At 48.2% G+C, this 20,859-nt stretch overlaps 1 protein-coding gene and 1 pseudogene across 2 annotated transcripts in view; both read left to right on the top strand.

The window, feature by feature from the left end:
• NEK1 (NIMA related kinase 1) overlaps positions 1-20,859 on the top strand; it is a 1,277,786-nt gene that overhangs the window by 465,144 nt on the left and 791,783 nt on the right. The window lies entirely within an intron of this gene.
• Positions 1,448-18,310, top strand: LOC146862595 (uncharacterized; annotated as a pseudogene).

The raw sequence follows: 20,859 nt of genomic DNA, 5'->3' as shown, positions 1-20,859 counted from the left end.
AACGCCGCCCTCAGTGGTGGTCCTTCTAAATACTTAAAAAAAGTATTCAGCAAGCTGGAGTGGCCTTTTCTGATGGAAGTGTTTCAGCCTATGGATTTAGGGAACTACTTCAGCTCACTGATCACCCTCCTTTATTCCACTTCCAAGGCCAGAATCAAGGTGCATAGATCGTATGCAGAAGCTATGTTGATACTTGGGGGGGGGGGGGGGGGGGAGGGGGGGTGGCTGTCAGGGATGTCCGCTGTCTCCCATAATCATTGCATTAGTAATTGAGCCAATTGCTTACTATATAACAGAACTACATTGACTAACTATTGTTCATACGGTTCCTGAATTGGCTTCCGTAGAGAGGGATCGTTTGGCTGGTTTAGTCCTACATAATAGAGATATGTTGCACCCTAATGAACCTACTATACCTCTCCCCCAGCACCAATGGTGCACTGCCCACAAGACCCTCCCAGCGAAGTAAAGTTTCTCTCGTGGAACATAGCGGGATACGATAACAAAAAAGATAATCATAGTTGGTACCAAGTGCTTCTGAATACGGATATTATATGGTTCCAGGAAACTTGGTTAGATCAGCCTGTGTATGTCAATGGTTATTGCTACTATGTGACCCGAGCAGTCCCTTCTACAGCAGGTAGATCTAAGGGGGGGCTACTCACACTCATTGCAAACACGATCACTCTAGGCAAGGTGAACTTTATTAATAGTTCTCCACACTTCCATGTCATTATTGCCGAATGTTGCGGGGAAATCGATTTGGTATTGATTAATTTTTATAATAATTTTAAGAGCCCTACACAAGTAATAGAGGAGTTGGGGGAAAGATTGGAAGCCTTATTAATACATAACTCATGATCAGTCTTTTTAATTTGGGCTGTAGATTTTAATGCACACTGTTACCTCAAAACGGATCAGCGCATCTGCGGGGTAACTAATGACTTGTTGCTTGCCCATTTTATGCATCACAATTATGGAAACATGTTGACTAGCCGAATACTAACTTGGGATCTAGTAATAATTAATCCTAGCGACCGTACAACAGGCCAACTCCTCCCTACTTTTCAACGCACTGGTGTAACTGCAACAATTGATTTTATAATTACCCAGGTAAATTACAGGAGTTGCATGAATTCCTCTGGCGTGGGAGTAAATCGACCCAATTCTCTTTCTCCCAAAGGTTGTAAAGGAGGTACTCTTGGAGATAGAATCCTGCTTAGATATTAACACCAATAGCCAGAAGGTAGTACTGGCATTTAATAAAATCTTAACATCTATTAACTCTAATCGTATGCGCCCAGCCAACATTAATACTTCTCCTAAGAGTAGGTGGTTCGAAACCAATTGCTCGAAAGCTTCCAGAGATCTACGTACATCCCTTAAAATAAACCCTAGAAATAAAGATCTAATAAGGAAGTTACGAGCTGAATATAAGACAGCCAGAATGGTGAGGAAAAAGGAGCTACGAGAAGAAGCGTGGACAAATCTGTGTGAGGCTTCGAGGAGTAAAGACAGTAAGGCCTTTTGGAGAGCTCCATTTCTGCAAGATCAGGGGGGTGTCTCTCTTGACACTCGCATATATGAATTCACATGGCTCTCCCATTTTCAGAGTATCTTTAATGTTGTGAAGGATAATGCTTCCAAAAAGGTGGGCGACTTACCGATAGCCCAACAAGGGATGGAATTTTCATTAGAGGAAATTGAGCTTGCACTATCCCAATCGCCTATCTTAAAAGCAGCAGGGCCGGACAGTCCCTTTGGATATTTTTTTGAGCTCTAAGGATTTATGGTCTCCACTCTTGTTGGAGGTTTTTTATGCTATCTCTAAAGTGGGACCTCCAGTCTCATGGAAACAATCGGTGATTATCCCCATATACAAGAAAGGGGACCCCATGAATCCAGCAAATTACTGTCCAATTTCTCTGCTGGACAGCACAGCAAAATTAATGTGGAGAGTGCTCCTGAACAGATTGGAGGACTGGCATCGGTTAATAATGTCCTAGCAGAGACCCAATATGGGTTTAGAAAAGGGAGGGTAACGATTAACCAAGGACTCAATCTGGCATTACTAGCAGCAAAGTACGTTAGCGCAAAGAAGGGCCAGTTTTACATTGGTTTTGTGGGTTTGTCCGCGGTCTTCAACTGTGTAGACCACCCAAAATTGTGGGCTCTCCTGGAGTCAATGGGCGTGGACAATCCCATTATTCTTTTTATTAGGGACCTTTATAGAGAGGCGCGGGTCGTTGTTAAGTACGGCAAACAAGGGGAATTTACAGCGATCTTTAAAATCGAAAAGGGGGTGCACCAGGGGGACGTGCTAGCCCCCTTTTTATTCTCACTGTATACAAATAAATGTAATGAGGTCCTGACCGCACAATGCGTAGATGTTCCATCAGCGGACGGCTTACCGCTGCCCGCTCTCGTCTATGCAGATAATGCAGTGTTGATGGCGAGGACACCCATGGCTTACAGCGCCTAATTGGCTCTTACTCAACCTTTATGGCTGGATTGTGTTTGCTAGTTAATAGATCAAAAACCTATGTTATGATTGCGGGAATGGGTAAGAAAAGGTCGATTTTATATTATTTAGACGGGGGTCCGCTAGAACGGATAGAATCCTTTATGCATCTAGGTCTCTTCTTTGACTCCAAACTTAACTCGGCGCACATGGTTGCAAATAGAATTAATTTGCTCCAAAGAAGCACTGCTAGCCTATGGAAATTTGCCTCCAAATTGTGGAAAGAAACTATTAGTAAAATGCTAGAAATATATTCAACAAAATCAGTAGCTATAGCTACCTACGGTGCGGAAATATGGTGCACAGCTGACGTGAGTGCTTTGCAGAAAGTGGAGGACAAATTTGCTAAAAAATTGCTTGCTGTCAAACCGGCTTGCTCAAACTTGATTGCTCATAAAGAACTCGCCCTCCCATTTATCACTGACACAATTAAACTAGCCCCACTTCTTTTATGGTTGCGCATCAGGAAAAGAGATACGTTCGGGTTAAATCAAACTATAATAAAAGATGTAATTAATCTAGACAAAGCCGATAGTATCCACTGTCGGAAAGTCTCTCACAGATCTGGGCTTAGCTGATTTGTACCTAACACCACATAAATGTCTGGCTTTTCCCAACACCAAGCTGAGAGAGGCCTTCCTTAATAATTGTGAGCTAGAAAGATGGCAGCACAACCAAAATAAAGTCACTGTTGCCCATTACCATATTTTGCCCAGAGTCCCCAAGGGTCGTGACTCTTATCTCTCCTTCGTTACCAATAATATGCATCAATATCTTCTAACAAGGATGAGGTTAATTTTTTTTCCTTTGATGGTAGGATACCCAGCACATGAACACTCATTAAACAATTTGTTGCAATGTCCATGTGAAGGTGTGTCTACCCAAATTCTGTCCCATATTTTACTCTTCTGTCATTTTTTTAAAACGGAAAGGAAACAAGTATATCCTCCCTTTGTTAACAAAATTGAGCTTACACTCTCACTCCTCGGCTCTTGCAGTCATCAACGCCTTGGAAACTCCTTATGTTTGTTTCACGATTGCAAAAGTTTTACATTCAGCTCTTTGGACGAGAAGAAGCTCTACAGAAAGGGGAGTTGTTTTACTTGACCAACTATATTAATTGTAATTTTTTGTAAATTAATTGGTGTCTGGTTTAAATATGATATTTGCACTTGTTATGGGGTAAGCACCACCCCAATTGTATGCTGTAACAACCTTCTTTTATAATGAATTAATTTTTGTTTTTAGCAAGGAGGATACTTGTAAATACTGCTATTTTGAATGGATAAAGTATAATATTAATTATTAATTGATTTTATCCTGTGCTTTATGCATATATCAAATGCGAATAAAGTTATTTGGTGATGATGAACAGAACTACTTGGACATCATGGCCTATGTCTTGGCAGTGGGTACCCAATCATTTTGCTTTAATGAAGTGATACTGTATGTTCAGAAACTGGAGGAAAATCTATCGTCCATCATTTGTGAAATTGTATGATTCGGGGGGGTGAGGGGGGAGGCACTGATATTCAAATCAATTGTTCCAAATCGAAAATGATTCCTCTCACAGACTTTGACTCGCCACTTGCCTTGGTTAGTGAGATCCGAAGGGAATAAAGTATCTGGGAGTGTGGGTTACGCACAATCATTCTGCACTCATATGGGCAAACTTCGGGGTGGCTTTAGACAGCTTACAAACCAATGTAGGTAGATGACTTTGTCTACAATTCTCCATGATGGGTTGCATCCCTTTAGTTAAAATGATTCTACCAAAACTTCTATATTTATTTTCTAACAAACCTGTGGCACTCCAACTGCATTTTTTCAAACAACTTTGGCAAACGCTTCTCCATTTGGTATGGGGTGAGAGGCTGCCTAGAATTCGATGGGAGGTCTTTACAAGACCATAGCAGCAGGGTGGACTGGCAGTCACCGATTTCTATACTTACTTCCTGGTTGTGCAGGAACACTACTTAAAGTACTGGACCGCATCCTGCCTCACTGTATCCCATTTTAAAGTGGAACGAACTATTGCTCTATCCCGGGAAGTATTAGGTGAATTGTCCATTTAGCCCCGGATAATACAGGAGGATATTGATGTACTTGCGTCTACCAGTTGCGCTTGTTGGAAGCTGGCGAGGGAATGTGAGCTTCGGAGACCATACTCCCCTCTTATACTGCTGGCAGATAAACCACAAATTCCCCTTACTTGCAAGCGATACAATGAAGCCTTGTTACACGAAGTAGAGCTTTCAGTGATGGATGAGCTTTTGAGATTCCTCTTGCTGACCAGTTATTGAAACCAGGGTGTAAACTCTCCGCTTGCGATGCTAACATATCCTAGAATGCGCTCGGCTGTCAGAGCTGGCTTCCACTCCTTTTCCTCACCTACTTACCACATAAATTCTCACAGAAGATACAGGGCGCTCCAGCTCTTTCCTATATTCCTCTGACATGTCCACTGCAGAGGGTGCCCTTATTACATACAAAGAGAGATGGGCGGTCACCTTGCGGTGCATTATTCCTGATAGGATGTGGACATTCTGTTGTGCACTATGAAAGACAAGCCTGATAATTAAAAACAAAAACTGATACACTTCAAATGTATACACCAATATTACTGAACTCCTGAACCGCTCGCCAAATTCGTTGATACTGAATATAGTACCTGTAAATGCATTGGTCTATTAAATGTTGACTTTTTGCACATGTCCTGGAGCCATCCAAGAGTTTTGCACTACTGGTGAGGTGTATTTCAGGTTTTGAGTGACATGCTTGAGCTTGTAATTGAGGTTGCTCTACTAGGGGTTACAACTGCTGTGCCCACAGCGGCCCGCTGTCTAACATCCTTGCTGCTGGTTCTAGCCAAAAGACATATAGCTATGCTCTGGATGTAAAAGAGGTCGCCTACAATCACCCAATGGCTCTAGGATGTTGCGTACTGGTGCGATCTGGCTAAGCAGTATGCAGAGGAACTACACCCTACTGCTGAAGGACATATGGGAGCCCTTCCTATCATATCTTCGCCACTCTGCAACTAACCACTCTTCATCCGACTCATCCCCTCCCTGTAGAGAGGAAATTCCGTGATCTGGGAACCTGCTTAAGCCTTGTGTGCATGTAACCTCGAGGCCGATTGCCTATTCTATATTTGGGTACTGTATACGAAATAATGTTGTTTTTAGCAATACTCACATTGTAAAATTGTGGAATTTAGTTATTGTATTCAAGTGATAAAACCCTAATGCAAAGTAAAAATAAACAAATAGGTTTTTAGAGTAGTGACACAGATAGCTAATGAGTTCACACATCAAACTGTATGTGATTCATTCAATAGTTGGTCACATTCATTCCAGTTAAATCTGTCTGTTTACATTTATGAAGTTAATCAATCCATGGAGCAAATTATCGATCCGATCTAATACCCCCACCTCACTGAGAGCCGATTACTGTGTAGTCAGTTCTGTGCGGATTCCTTTACTGCACATGTTCTCCACTACATAAATACTGAAAAGGGAAGGTTTAGTTGCTTGTCATAGAGCATTGAGTTTGGGTTCATCTTATCGGTTAGTTGGTTCTTGATGTGCGAGAAACACATACTTTTTAGATTGTGCACTGAAGCATAATAATTACCTGTCAGTTATAGGGGCTGTAAACAGCTAATATGAGAGAAGTAACGACAAATGGAGAGTTTAGGAATATGCCATAGGTGTACTGGAAGTACTTAAATCTCAGTGGTAAGATTTGAAACACAAACTTATTGATAAGGTTCATCTAAACTCTATGGTAAGTAACGATATATATATGTTCGAGGCATATGAGCTGCAGATTACACACTTGTGCATAGATCGCCATCTGGTGTTGGGCCCGGATGTTTGCAGTTGTTTTTCCTCTTGGAAAGTCTTTGGAAGTTACGAGGTCGGTGACTCCTCCTTTGGATCGTATTGCGCATGGGCGTCTGCTCCATCCTCAGATAGTTTTTTTCCGCCATCGGGCTCGGATGTGATCTTCGCGCTCCGGTTCCGAACAGGTTTCCAGTTCAATCGACGAGCAATCCTCACCCCAATTCGCGGTATTATTTCGATTGCGATCTCCACACTCGACGCTGCTCTCATCGATCAAGACCTTCGATTCCAGTCGTCGACGCCGGCCTTCGGGCCTACCCAAGCTCCGGTCCTGGCTCATGGAAAGGACTCCCTTCAAGAAGTGTGTAACGCCCTGAACGTCTCAGGATCGTTTAACAGACACGACAATGAGGACGCAACCACTTGTGAAGGGTTAGTTCTTTTAATGAAGGCAAATAAAATACAAAGAACAAACAAAAGTTATAGTCACTGGAATCCTCCAGGCTAAGTACGTTACCAGCCCACAGCACGGATGGTCCTAACCGTCCTCTGCATATACGCCGATCCCGGCGTATGCCAACAGAGGGCAGAAATGAAATGGCCGACAATGCCAATCGGTAGGCTGTGAGGGGCACGAAGAGTGTTGGGGAGAATCGAGGAGTCAGGGAAACACCCAGCCGGGGTCTCTACCTGAAGGGAGCAGCCGCTCAACCTCTTCCTCAGACTGCACCGGGACGCGGAGTCACCTCCTGGTGATGCGTCACCGATACCCCAATCACAAGCAAGAAGACTGAACCGAGAGCAGCCGCTCGATCGATCCTGTGGACTTCCGAGTCTGTAACGCGGCAAACACCTCCTGGTGTGCGTTACAGCTGGCAGTCCCTGTGTCTCTGGTCGGGCTGGGAGTTACGACTCCAACCAGCAAAAGCGCCACTGCGCTTGGACTCAGCCGAGTCAAAAAGCGAAGCTCAATGGTTGACCGGTAGAGCTTCCGGGTCCTTCACAGGTGACGATGGGGCAAGACACGGCCCAGGGAGTAACGACTCGACCTACCTCCGTTCTTGCCTTACTGGAGCACCACTCCGGAACACTGCTCTTCATGAAGCAGGTACGTCGGTGTAAACACAATATCCGACAGCCTTGTACCTCCCGGTTCCTCCCTTTATAGGGCGTGTTTTCCTTGAGTTATGTAACAGCTCTCCTGTTTACATAAGGGCGTGTTTCCCTTGAGTTATGTAACAGCTCTCCTGTTTACAAAAGGGCGTGTTTCCCTTGAGTTATGTAACAGCTCTCCTGTTTACATAAGGGCGTGTTTCCCTTGAGTTATGTAACAGCTCTCCTGTTTACATAAGGGCGTGTTTCCCTTGTATGACAGGAATTCTTGACAGTACATCCTCCCTCTCAGCGGCTCCCCACGGGTCCAGCGCTGGCAGGAAAACGCCGATGGAACAAGGAGACCAAGCGCGGAGCATGAACCCCTTCAGCCGGTTCCCATGAATGCTCCTCCGGGCCATAGCCTTTCCACGCAACCAGGTACCACAGCTTCCCCCTGCGCCATTTGGACGCCCGTATGCCCGACACTTCATACTCCACCTCCGACTCCACGCATACCGGCCTAGGTGTCCCAGACGGCTTGGAGGGTGCTGGTTTGAGCAATGATACATGAAAGACAGGGTGTATCCGCAATGACTGGGGCAAGCACACCTTCACGTTCACGGGACCCATACACTTGGTAATTCGATAGGGGCCCATGTACTTGGGATGGAACACACTGTTCTTTCGAAACCTCATGTTTCTTTTGGATATCCAGACGTAGTCTCCAGTGCGGTACAGTGGCCCGGGCCTTCTCTTCCTGTCTGCCGCAGCCTTGTATCTTCTCTTGGCCTCTATTAGGACAGCCCTTGAGCGCATCAACGTGTCTTTTATGTGTGCCACCCTGTCCGCTGTGGCGGGAATCCTGTCCTCTCTGAACGGATGTAGAAATGGCAAGAACCTGGGATGTTGGCCATAAGTTGCTATAGAACGGAGATGACTGTGTGGAGCTGTGAGTGGCGTTGTTATAGGCTATCTCTGCAACCCATAGCAAGTCGACCCATTCTTCCCTGCCCTGGTCCACAAAACATCGCAGATACTGTTTGAGCGTTTGGTTCAGGCGCTCGGTTTGGCCGTCCGTTTGAGGGTGGTAGCTGGTGGACAGGGCGGTCTTAACATGCAGCGCAGTGCACCAAGTCTTCCAGAATTGCGCAGTAAACTGCGACCCCCGGTCCGACACGATCACCCCAGGTAATCCATGCAGTCGTACCACATTCTTTAGGAGTAGTGACGCCAATTCCCCGGCCGTAGGGACTCTCTTGCAGGGGATGAAGTGCCCCATTTTCGTCAAGTAATCCACCACCACCAGTATTGCCGTCATCCCCTGGTCTACCGGTAGGCCCACCACGAAGTCCAGTGATATGCTATCCCATGGTCTATCCGGGGTCGGAAGTGGATGTAAGAGCCCTTGGGTTCGGCCATGGTCGGCCTTCATGGTAGCACACGTAGGACACTCCTGTCCCCACCTCCTGACATCCACTCTCATGGTTGGCCACCAGAAATGCCGTCCCATGCTAGCCACCGTTTTTTCAAAGCCCAAATGACCTGCGCATGGAGAGTCATGGCACCAGATGAATGCTTGTTTCCTTAGCCTAGGCGTGGGTATCAATAGGCACCTGCCCTTCAGGGGTATCCCGTCCTTCAGCTGCCATTCTCTGTGACTGAGGAGCCACCTCCGCCATGCGAATGACCTGATCCCTCTCTTTATTCCCCTCAGGAAAGTATCCGGTTGGATAACCCCCAATACCATCCTCGGGGAAATGATGGAACGCTCGGTTGCAGGCATTGGTTCCTTAACTGCAGATTGACGGGACAGGGCGTCCGCCTTCCGGTTTTCAGTCCCCGGCCGATATGTGATGCGGAAGTTGAACCCCGCAAAGAAGATCATCCACCGCAGCTGCCTGGGAGAAAGGTGTCTAGTGGCCGTCATGAACTGTAGGTTCCGATGGTCCGTGTACACCGATACCACATGTCTTGCCCCCATCAACCAATGCCTCCATTCGGTGAAGGCGTCCTTGATTGCGAGAAGCTCCTTCTCCGCAATATGGTAGTTGCGTTCGGCGTCGTTGAGTTTGCGGGACATGTACGCAACGGGATGAAGCACCCCTGTGTCGTGGTTGCGTTGGGACAAGATAGCCCCCAGCGCCACATCCGACGCGTCCGCTTCCACCACGTAGGGGAGATCCGGATCGGGGTGAGCCAACACCGGCGCCTTACCAAAGGCGCTTTTCAGGGCCTCAAAGGCTTTGTTCGCTTCAGGGGACCAGACAAACTCCTTGGACTTCCTCAGTAGCTGTGTGATTGGGGCCACCACTCCTGAAAATCCATCTATAAACCGCCTGTAAAAGTTGGCGAAGCCAATGAAACTTTGGACGTCCTTCACGCTTTGGGGCACCGGCCATTCTTTCACCGCCTTGATCTTTCGTTCTGCCATCTCCTGTCCCTCTGGACTCAGCATCACTCCGAGGAATTCCACGGATGTGACGTGGAAGTCACACTTGCTGAGTTTACAAAACAGCATGTTTTCCCTCAGCTTTTGGAGCACAGCTTTGACGTGGTGTACGTGCTCCTCCACACTGGACGAATAGATGAGGATGTCGTCGATATATACGACCACGTAGATATCCAACTCCTCTCTGAATACCTCATTCAAAACGTACTGAAAGACTGCCGGGGCGTTGCACAGACCGAACGGCATGACGAGGTACTCAAAAAGGCCGAACCTGGTCTTAAAGGCGGTCTTCCACTCGTCTCCGTCCCTCATGCGCACCAGATGGTATGCCCCTTTCAAATCCAACTTGGTGTAGATACGAGCTTTCTTGACCTGTTCCAGAAGTACACTGATGAGAGGCAAGGGGTACCGATTTTTTATGGTTATCGCATTCAATGCCCTAAAGTCCACACAGGCTCTCAGCTCCCCATTAGCCTTCGGGATGAAGAAGAGTGGCGAGGCGGCCGGAGACTTGGACGGGCGGATGAATCCTAGCCTGAGGAGTTTATCCAGGTACCCCCGGAGATGCACGTTTTCAGGCTCCGTCAGGGCATACAGCCTGCCGCTGGGAACGCTGGCCCCTGGCACCAGGTCGATCTGGCAGTCAAACTGTCTATGTGGTGGTAGCACTTCCGCCTTCACCTCATCAAATACATCCTCAAAACTGTGATAAGCCTGGGGGAGAGCCACATCTTTTTCTGCCGCTGTAGCCACCGTCTGACTCCCGCTCTCATCTGCGTCAAGGGATTCCGTTCTTATTCCACAATGCAGGATGCAATACGGTGACGTCATTTCGATGCGATGTGTTGGCCAATCCACAAAGGGGTTGTGTTTCTGTAGCCACGGCAATCCCAATATGACGCCATATTGGGGCGCTCGGATGATGTTAAAATCGATTTGTTCCAAATGGTTCCTCCCATATCTCATCGGAAGGACCCCCGTGTGCTGTCCGATGGGCCCGTCACCAATCGCCTTCCGTCTACCGCATAGACGTCTTCGGGTACTGCTTTGGGAAGAAGCACTATCCCTAGCCTGCATGCCTCGTTGTGGTCCATAAACATGCCAGTGGCCCCTGAATCCACCATGGCCACAACGGGTATCCACTGGTCATGCACTCCCACGTGCACCGTGATAAACAGGTGTCGTTGTCCCTTAGTGACCGAGTTGGAAAGTGAAGGGATGGATGAGTGACTCCGAGATGCCCCTTCTCTGGTCTTGGAGTCCTCTAGTTTTCCGCCGGTATGTCCACCACGGCTGTTACCGACCGGTTGGCCCGATAACGTGACGTCTTCGGTTTGGCAGGGCATTCACGTACGTAATGGCCTTTTTTGCCACAATATAGGCACAATCCTTGTTTACGGCGTGACTCTTTCTCCATGGCTGTGAGGCTCGCTCGTATTGCGCTGATGTCCATGGGTTCTCCCTTGGATGCGGTGGAAGTTTCAGGACTTCCCACCGTCACATAGTATGGAAGGGATTTTCCTTTTCTCCCATGATCCCCCTTTCTTTCACTTAGCCTATGTTCCAGCCGTAATACCAGGTTGATAAGGCCCTCACATGTCTTGGGTTGAGGGTCAATATGAGCCACGGCGTCCTTGAGCTCATCGCACAGCCCTTGATGGAAGAGCGCCGTCTGTTTAGCAACAGGCCACTTGGTTTCCGCAACCAGCCTTCGGAACGCGTTGAGATACTGCACCAGGTCGTTGGATCCCTGTCTCAACTCAAGCATTTCACGGTCCGCCGTGTACGAGTCAGCCCTTCTGTCGAATACCTTCAGGAATTCCTCGCGAAAAGCACCCCAATCACATAAGAGGGGGTCGTCCCTGCTCACCAGAGGTACGGCCCATTGTGCCGCGTTTCCAGCCAAATAGGATATAAGGAAAGCCACACGAGCCTGACTCGTGGGGAACGCCTTTGGTTTGCACGATAAATGTAGCGCCACTTGTGTGAGGAATACCTGCACTGTGTTAGGATCCCCACTGTACCTCTCTGGTGTTGCCAAGGGGATGGCTACCGGCATTTCCACTACTACCGCAGGGGTCTGGTTCGTGAGGGAGGTGCTGGGCGTGAGCGGGTCCAATTGGATAGCATCCAGTCTGGCTTTTACATCGGCTGTTTCTTGCCTAGAGGCAGCCACTTCAACTTGCATGGCCGCTAAAGCAGCCAGCACATCATCAAGTGTTGCCATGTCTGTTATCGACCGGGAGACAGTTAGTGTTATTAAGGTCGGATATTTTGTAACGCCCTGAACGTCTCAGGATCGTTTAACAGACACGACAATGAGGACGCAACCACTTGTGAAGGGTTAGTTCTTTTAATGAAGGCAAATAAAATACAAAGAACAAACAAAAGTTATAGTCACTGGAATCCTCCAGGCTAAGTACGTTACCAGCCCACAGCACGGATGGTCCTAACCGTCCTCTGCATATACGCCGATCCCGGCGTATGCCAACAGAGGGCAGAAATGAAATGGCCGACAATGCCAATCGGTAGGCTGTGAGGGGCACGAAGAGTGTTGGGGAGAATCGAGGAGTCAGGGAAACACCCAGCCGGGGTCTCTACCTGAAGGGAGCAGCCGCTCAACCTCTTCCTCAGACTGCACCGGGACGCGGAGTCACCTCCTGGTGATGCGTCACCGATACCCCAATCACAAGCAAGAAGACTGAACCGAGAGCAGCCGCTCGATCGATCCTGTGGACTTCCGAGTCTGTAACGCGGCAAACACCTCCTGGTGTGCGTTACAGCTGGCAGTCCCTGTGTCTCTGGTCGGGCTGGGAGTTACGACTCCAACCAGCAAAAGCGCCACTGCGCTTGGACTCAGCCGAGTCAAAAAGCGAAGCTCAATGGTTGACCGGTAGAGCTTCCGGGTCCTTCACAGGTGACGATGGGGCAAGACACGGCCCAGGGAGTAACGACTCGACCTACCTCCGTTCTTGCCTTACTGGAGCACCACTCCGGAACACTGCTCTTCACGAAGCAGGTACGTCGGTGTAAACACAATATCCGACAGCCTTGTACCTCCCGGTTCCTCCCTTTATAGGGCGTGTTTTCCTTGAGTTATGTAACAGCTCTCCTGTTTACATAAGGGCGTGTTTCCCTTGAGTTATGTAACAGCTCTCCTGTTTACATAAGGGCGTGTTTCCCTTGAGTTATGTAACAGCTCTCCTGTTTACATAAGGGCGTGTTTCCCTTGTATGACAGGAATTCTTGACAAAGTGCCCTCGATGTGGGTCCAAATTCCCCCACACCGATCTCCACGAAGTATGTAATCTCTGCCTCTCCCCTGAACACGAGGCTCGAGACTGTCCGGCGTGCAAGTCTTTCCGGTCCAAGAAAACGATTTGAGACCGAAGAGCAAGAAGGACCATGGCGCACTCGTCGACGGCGATTCCGGATGACATCTTCGGAGATGACGTCGACACTCCGGAAGAACACCACACCGACGAGGGCCTCGTCAGCGCCTCCGAAGCCGACGATTCAGATGTGGAGGACATCACTCCGGCACAGAGGGTCCTGAGTACCAATTTGCCCCCCCCCCACACCCCCTCACCGGCACCGAAAAAGGCTTTGGTCACGCCATCGCCTCTGGGCCTAGGTAAGACGAAAGACACTGCTTCCCACACCGCATCTACGGGACCGGTAAAGAAGCCGATTAAGCCTTCCGGCGGCTCGGGATCGAGTCAGCCCACCGTCGGTGCCGACAAACACTCCTCCGCACCGACACCGAAAAAGAAAATGGCCTCCTCTTCGGCACCGAGCCCCATACCGAAACACTCAGTGCCGAAACCCAGTTCCACCTCTTCGGTACCGACTCCATCCCCGGACAAAAGCACACAAGGCCACCAAGATCTCGAAGCCGAAACCCATCTTGGCACCGACCAAACAAAAAGCCCTTTCCAAGCCGCATACTTCCAAAGAGGACACTAAAGCCAGAAAACCAACGGCCTCGACGCCTTTGGCTCCGACGGATAAACCACCTTCAGAAGAACTCTTTACACCGGATCCCTTGCAAAAGACATTGACCAAGGATCCCAAAACTGGACATTTGATGCTCAGCATCAAAAAGAGACAGCTGGAAAACCCTTCCCTAGCTCCACCTCCAAATAGGAAGAACTCTGCTACATCACCTTTCAGAATTCCTTCCCCACCTCTTCCACCCCTTCCACCTTCTCCCCCTCCACCTTCTCCACCCCCTCCTCATCATTCCCCAACACCCCCTCCGGATGATGATGATGATCATGATGATACATATGATGACATGGGGGACGTGCCCCATGATTTACCTACAGGAGACCCCACTCCCACTGGCTCCCCAGACCCATGGGACGACTATAACAACCTCAGAACTCTGAGCCCGTGGTTACCCGAAAAGACTAGTACGGAATGCACAAAAACGAGCTTGGTATTGCCCTAGGGAAGTCCTTCTCTCACCCAGAGTTAAAACCAACACCAATCGTTTAGTTTGTGTCACCACCTTCTCTCCTGCTTCAAATCAAATTCGCAAATCCATTTTGCAACATTGGCCTGCAGTGAATGCGGGCAACCTCTCAATAGAGCGGCCCATGTTTGCCTTCCGGAAGAACCGCAACCTAAAGGACCATCTAGTAAGAGCTGTCTTACCTTCCTCTCGTCCAATGGTGACTCTTGATGCGCATTGGGGGTTAGAACCTCTTACCGGACATGCGAAATGCGGTAACTGCAATGTGTGTAGCACTACCATGGAAGGCAAAGATTTTGTATTCAACAATGTTTCTATCACCCTGAATGCCTTTTCCAACTGCAATACAAGCAATGTTATTTATTTAATCTCTTGCCCATGCAACAAAATCTACATCGGCCAGACAACACAATAAGTTAAATTGCGCATCGGCCAACACAGAAGCAGAGTGCGATGTAAAACCCCCAATGCCCCCCTTGTCGAACATTTCATTGAAATGGGGCACAAAGAAGACGACATCAAATGGACAGTGATCCTATCCATCAAGCAACCGCCGAGAGGTGGGGACATTGCTAAAATCTTGAACAGTTAAGAACTCAGAATGATCATCCGCACTAACAGCATCAGGCGAGGCCTGAATCGCAGCGAGGATTGGACAAACCTCATTTGATAAACTGTAACACTATCCCATGTAAATGCCAAATTCCTTAACTTTTCCATTCTTATCTCGCCTTACTTTTTATTCTTACTTCTTATTGTATTTTCATGTTATTATGATTGCATCTCACTGTATCAGTATCTCTACATCAATTACGCAAAGTTTGTTATTCTTGCCCCAATCAGGTCTGTGCACGTTTCCATTGACCTAATTATCCGGTACATGTTTCAATCACGTGTGAGTTTTCTTCTTGTTGCTCATTTTTTCAATTAACCAGTACAAGTAAGCTGTGTAAATAATATTTCTTCCCCTTTGTTTCTGTCATCCAGACTTTCAAATTGTCCCCCTATATTTGCTTGGTTATTACACGTAATTGTGCATTGTAACCTCTCTTGTAAACATGTGAGTTTTCCTCTTGTCAACTAACCAGTATAAGAAAGCCGTGCAAATAACATTCCTTCCTTTCTCTGTCATCTATACTTTCAAATCGTCCCCCTAGACTTGCTTGGTCATTTCATGTATGTGTTCATTGTAACCCTTCCTGTAAACTTCTAAGACTATCTTCCCTTTCCGCTTTACTCTCCCAAGATGGCGCCGCTCTCACACGCTCTAGGCCCCAACACATGCCTTCAGCATTTATACGCGCCCAGTGCACCGTCACTCGGTTCACTACACCAGAGGACCCGGCTGGATTCCGGTAAGCGCAGATCACTACCTTTTCCACCTCCTTGTTCCTTGGTACAGCGCCGCCACCGTGCTAATGTCCTGCTTTTCCTTCCCTAGTGCATTGTCACGCCACCCCATTTTTACGAACCATTGCTACAATTGTTGGACCGTCAACTGTTGGACTCTTCCTCTGATTCATTTCACTATAGGTAATATGGTTCCTCCTCAGCCATGGGTCATCATTATACCCACGCCTACTCACTTAACGCGTAACTTTTCACTTCTAGTGTACCTTCACGCTATCAGGCTATCGTTGTTGCCTGACGCACCCGCCGGACCGTGCATTCTCACGATTCTAGGTGAGATCGCTCTCCTACTCCCTTCCTCACTCTTATTGCAGTCACGCGTCTTTTACTTTTCACACCGTCCTACTCCCCTTGCCCCCCCACTCTGATTCATGCCACGGACTCCGCCTGTTCAATGTCATCCCCTTTTCTCCCACTCTTTGCTACGCGCCTTTACAGCGAGATCGCTCATCTCAGCCACGCGGTCTGTTCAACGCGGTCATCCTCCACTATCGATTGATGCCCTTGGCACCGCCTGTTCACTCAGTCCCCCTGCCATCCATTGCGGCTCCTTGCCACGCGCTTCTCTTGCCTACTCAGTCTCATTAATTGACATATCCCGCTGTCATCCTTTTGCCAGTTTTCCTCCACCCCCGGGACCTCGCTCCCTTCGTGGATACGGATTCATCTCGACCACCTTACCAAAGTGAGCGCCGTCTTCACTTGCAACCCATGTCTCCTTAATACGCGTTAAATTCCGCTCCCATTCGTCATTAGTCAGCCATTCACTTTGAGCTTAATTAATCTCTCCCCATTGTACTAGCAGCACGCACTCCATTAGTACGTCTTCTGTTCTGCGCACGCCACCTCTCCACCAGTGTTCTTGGTCCATGAACTCGACGCATGCCCACACACCAGCATGCTTCCTTGTTACCACACCTGCACTTTTTGCGCCTTTATAACTAAATTCAACATGCCGTGAGTGGATCGCCCTAATCTTCTCTCTCTATTTTTTCTTCGATCACCGCTTACCCCTCCCCCTCTCTATATCACCCCTGTTTGTTTTCCCACAGGCAATTTCTGTTACAATCAGGCATTTACACATTAATGTCCTGATGATGATCCTAATACCCTCGTAACAGGATCGAAACGTCGTCGACCCCAACTAAACAGCATGCGCATTAATCCATTGTGTAAAAAAGTGCATTCGCTGTTTTGCAAAAGCTTAAAACATTGGATAATGTATAAAGCTCCTACTGTCGTGTCTGAAATGCCCTTGTGTGTTTTGTAATGTTACTGTTCTTATTGGATACAGGACTGTGTCCCACAAGTATTTTGTTCCTATATGTGTGCATTGTTTTATTGCAAAATTAAATCGGTTGTCCGGCTGACCATTTGAGGACCATTGTCTTTTGTACTTAACTATTACCCAAGGTCCTTAATTACCCTTTGGGTTCCCTTGTCCCTTATAAATAAACCACCCCGACATCCCTAACGTCCCACAAGAGGATCTCTATCCTTCGAGACCATCCCCACCAGAAGACTCATTAGGGTTCAACCATTTACTCCAGAGGGCGGCACACTATCACGGCGTTGATCTCCATACCGACCCCGTGGAGGAGGATTTCCTCCTCGATACTTTCGACACCACGCATAGGGCCACCTCTGTACTGCCCATGCTCAAAGGAGTTGTAAAACATGCGCCAGAGGTCTTTAAAGACCCAGTCAGAGCCAGGGTTATTAACCCGCGCATTGACAAAAAATACAAAGCCGCCCCTACAGATCCCTCCTACATCAGAGGGCCAGCACCCCTGGATTCCCTAGTAGTATCCACAGCACGGAAGAGGGCCAACTCCCAGACGTCAGGCTATGCACCACCACCGGACAAAGAGTCAAAACTCTTGGATGCATCCGGCAAGCGCACTGCATCACAAGCCGCCAACATATGGTGTATCGCCATTACACAAGCATTACTGGCTAGATATGACAGGGCCCATTATGACGAGTTAGAAGCCATAATGCAACACCTCCCTGACAAATACCAAAACAGGGCAAACTAGTTAATTCAGGAGCTTAAAATCCTCACTAATACCTCCATCCGTTGTGCCCTAGATGCAGCAGACACCGCTTCCAGGGCCATCAATACTAGCGTCCTCCTCCACCGCCATGCCTGGCTCAGGATCTCAGGATTTAAACCAGAAGTGCAAGCTGCCATCCTGACCCATCCCTTTGACCAGGAACATCTGTTCGGCCCAAAAGTGGATGAGGCCCTAGAAAAAATGAAAAAAGACACTGACACAGCGAAATTTATGGGAGCCTTACAATCACACCCTCCCAGGCGTTCCTTTCGCCGTTCCTCCTTTCGGAGCACATCCAGAGGCTACTCCTCTGATACCGCTTCCACATCATACAAAGCTCCTACCCAATCCACCTTCACAAGGGGTTACCAAAGAGGCGGCTACAGGGGCAACAATAATAAAGGCAGAGGCAAAACAAACACCGCCCGCTCTGACCCCACACCTGCCCAATGACTTCCCTCCATTCCCCCCCAGATCATCCCACTCCGGTCGGGGCAGACTCTAAAATTTCCTTCATGTCTGGGCTACCATCACCTCAGACAAATGGGTGACACAAATAATTCAGTAAGGCTACTGCCTAGAGCTAATATCGACCCCCCCCCCCCCCAAATATTCCACCCAGACAACGCCCAATGTCACAGGAACATCTAGCATTACTAAAGCAAGAGGTAGTCTCCCTCCTACAAAAAGGGGCGATAGAACACGTGCCTACCAACCAACGAAATCTGGGGGTTTACTCCCTATATTTTCTTATACCAAAAAGGGACGAGACTCTACGGCCCATCCTAGACCTCCGGCCCCTAAACGCACACATACACTCGGACCATTTTCACATGGTAACACTTCAGCAGGTACTTCCCCCTGCTCTCCCAAAACGACTTCCTGGCCACTTTAGACCTAAAGGACGCTTACTTCCACATTCCTGTACATCACGCTCACTGGAAGTACCTCAGATTCGATAGTGGACAACCAACACTACCAATTCAAGGTACTCCCATTCGGAGTCACAACAACACCACGGGTATTCACCAAGTGCCTAGCAGTCGTGGCAGCACACCTCAGGAGACAACACATCCATGTCTTCCCATACCTAGACGACTGGCTAATAAAAGCCAGCTCATACAACGAGTGTGTACAACACACGCATGCCACTATCCAACTACTTCACCAACTGGGCTTCACAGTAAACCACGCAAAGTCCCATCTGCAACCGTCCCACGTAAAACAATACCTCGGTGCTACCATAGACACCTCGAAAGCACTAGCCTACCCCAGTCCGGCCAGGATCACAAGCATTCAGGCTCTACGCGCAATAGCACAACACTCCCTTCCAGCTCGAGTGTTTATGCAACTAATCGGGATGATGGCCTCTTGCATATTCATAGTACCTCACGCAAGACTCCAGATGCGTCCTCTCCAAGAGTGCTTAGCGCGCCAATGGAACCAGGCCCAAGATCAATTAACGGATCTGGTGTTGGTAGACGGTCGTACCCATCGCTCTCTGCAGTGGTGGACCATCAAAAATCTTTCCAAAGGGCGACCGTTCCTGGACCCAGTTCCTCAGATAATACTGACAACGGACGCATCGCTCTCCGGCTGGGGAGCTCACCTGTTACATCACACCATGCAGGGCAGATGGACACCTCAACAAAAGTTACTCCACATCAACCATCTGGAGTTACTAGCAATATTCTTAGCCCTGAAATCCTTCCAGACACAGATTTCAGGCAAGGCAGTCCTAGTCCGCACAGATAAAATGACAGCCATGTACTACATTCAAAAACAAGGCGGCACACACTCTCCACAGCTTTCTCAGCTAGCGCAGAGTATATGGAGATGGGCCATACCCCACAAAATCTTTCTCCTGGCCCAACATGTCCCAGGAGTCCAAAACACTATGGCCGATCTACTCAGCAGACAGACACAACAGATCCACGAGTGGGAACCACATCCACAAGTTCTTCACCCGTACTTTCAACTGTGGGGGCATCCACAGATAGACGTCTTCGCCACCCACGAAAACGCAAGCTTCGCCACCAGATATCCACACCCATTGTCCAAAGGCAATGCGATATGGATGAACCGGTCAGGCAAATTTGCGTACGCTTTTCCGCCTCTCCCACTCATTCCATTAGTGGTGCGCAAACTACAACACTCCCTCACTCTCATACTAGTAGCTCCAACTTGGGCTAGACAACTGTGGTATACCACACTGCTGGAATTATCTGTAGTACCGCACCAAAAGTTACACCTCTCTCCACACCTCCTAACCCAGAACCATGGAGAGATCAGACACCCGGACCCAGCTCAGCTCAACCTAGCGATCTGGCTCCTGAAATCCTAGAATTTGGTTACCTCAATCTTCCCCCTGACTGTATGAACGTCATCAAAGAAGCTAGGCGACCCACCACTAGAGCGTGCTACGCCGCCAACTGGAAACGTTTTGTTGTCTACTGTCACAACAATACCATCAATCCCCTAGATGTGTCCATTCAACACATCATAGGCTATTTACTACACCTGCAAAGATGCAATATAGCCTATACATCTATTAGACTGCACCTCACAGCCATAGCAGCTTATCTGCAAAACAGGCAACATCTATCACTTTTTAGAGTACCTGCCATTAAAGCCTTCATGGAAGGCCTTAAAAGGATAATTCCACCCAGACTGCCACCCTCACCTGTGTGGAACCTAAACATCGTTCTCACCAGACTAATGGGGCCTCCCTTTGAACCTCTGCACAAATGTGAACTCCAATTCCTAACATGGAAAACCGCTTTTCTTGTAGCCATCACTTCCCTCAGAAGGGTCAGTGAAATACAAGCACTTAACATTCAAGAACCTTTCCTGCAAATGCACCATAACAAGGTTGTTCTCCGTACCAACCCAAAATTCCTCCCTAAAGTCATTTCTCCCTTTCACATAAACCAAGCAGTAGGACTACCAGTTTTCTTCTCGCAACCACAAACCGTTGCAGAAAAAGCTCTTCACACACTAGA

This window comes from Triturus cristatus, chromosome 2_2, assembly GCF_964204655.1.
Source record: "Triturus cristatus chromosome 2_2, aTriCri1.1, whole genome shotgun sequence".
NCBI classification, from domain to species: domain Eukaryota; kingdom Metazoa; phylum Chordata; class Amphibia; order Caudata; family Salamandridae; genus Triturus; species Triturus cristatus.
Note: the sequence above shows the minus strand (reverse complement) of the source record. Positions and strands in the feature narration are given on the sequence as shown.